General features: G+C 42.4%; 2 protein-coding genes across 2 annotated transcripts in view; one reads left to right on the top strand and one right to left on the bottom strand.

Moving 5' to 3' along the window:
* dqx1 (DEAQ box RNA-dependent ATPase 1) overlaps positions 1-1,237 on the bottom strand; it is a 39,291-nt gene that overhangs the window by 6,144 nt on the left and 31,910 nt on the right. The gene's annotated exons all lie outside the window — the stretch shown is intronic.
* Positions 1-1,237, top strand: part of smyd1a (SET and MYND domain containing 1a) — a 22,522-nt gene that overhangs the window by 16,432 nt on the left and 4,853 nt on the right. The gene's annotated exons all lie outside the window — the stretch shown is intronic.

The following is a 1,237-nucleotide window of genomic DNA, read 5'->3' as shown; positions in this document are numbered from 1 at the left end:
GAGGCTGCTGTACAAGGTGCCACCTGCTCATCAGATAAACACACACACACATTCACACTCCAACGACGCAGCATCGGGGGCAACCCGGGGTTCAGTGTCTTACTAGGGGCTCTTTTTGACATGGGACTGCAGCAGGGCCTGGGATCGAACCACCAACCTTCCAATTGGCAGGCGGCCGCTCTAGAGCCACATAAATGTGTGCAGCGTTCACTGTCCTGTAGGAAATAATGCAAAATCAAGCTTCATGCATATCACCCTGATAGACAGCCAGAATTGTTAGTCAGAATGTTTAACCTAAACTAACTTAATTAAAATGCCACAGCTCACACTGTTTTTTTAAAATTATTATTATTAGAATATAGACATTAATAGAATGAATTGGAATGCAAGTATCCACGGATGTTAAAAGCTAAGGGAGTTGAGAGCAGAGGGCAGACTCCTTGGTTCAAATTTGACCCATTTTCAAATAGTTTCTATATCAGAAATTTGGGTTTCTCTCAACCAAATTGTAAAAAAAACTTAATGTGGATGGTTCTGGAGACAAAGCTCTTCACATGTAAATTAAATGATCAGACAAAGACATCATAAAAAGTTATAAAGATCATCAGGAAAAGTGACAAAAACTTTGGAGGTAAATTTGGATAAATCCCACTGTGACAGCTGGTTAAATCAGCTCGACTTGCCTCAGTTATCCGTAAAGGAATCAGCTAGCTTGGACAATTTTATTACTACCTGCACCTCCTCCTCTCTATTTCCAGTTAATAGATCCTCCCGCCAAGGCTGCACCTTGAGTCTTGCATTATTCATCAGTTCTGTAGAGCTGCTGGCTCAAGCCATCCGTCAATCAATTATGGTGTCACCAATATGCAGTCGTAATACACATCATCTCTCAATATATGCGGTCTCCCCATGTCTATCCAAGCCCGTATCTTAGTGGTTTAAATGAATGTGTTACCCAGGATTAAGTTTGTAAACTCTATGCTACTTCTAACCCCTCCTGCTGGCGGCATCAGCAATATCTACGACTTAAGATGCCTACACTACAGAGAAGGAAAGAGGATGGTGACCTCTCAGTTCCCAACTTCAAATATCATTTTTGGTCCTTCGTGTTGAGACCCCTCCTACCTTGGTTGAGCCCAGATGTGTCTGTTTGCTAGCGTACCTGAGAAAGTGCTCTGACAGAGCCTTGGTCACTCCATGACGTTCTATTTGCCAATATCTCTAACAAACAGTGCCA

Source organism: Etheostoma spectabile, chromosome 16 (assembly GCF_008692095.1).
Source record: "Etheostoma spectabile isolate EspeVRDwgs_2016 chromosome 16, UIUC_Espe_1.0, whole genome shotgun sequence".
NCBI classification, from domain to species: domain Eukaryota; kingdom Metazoa; phylum Chordata; class Actinopteri; order Perciformes; family Percidae; genus Etheostoma; species Etheostoma spectabile.
The sequence above is the reverse complement of the archived record's forward strand: the minus strand, read 5'-3'. Positions and strand labels throughout refer to the sequence as shown.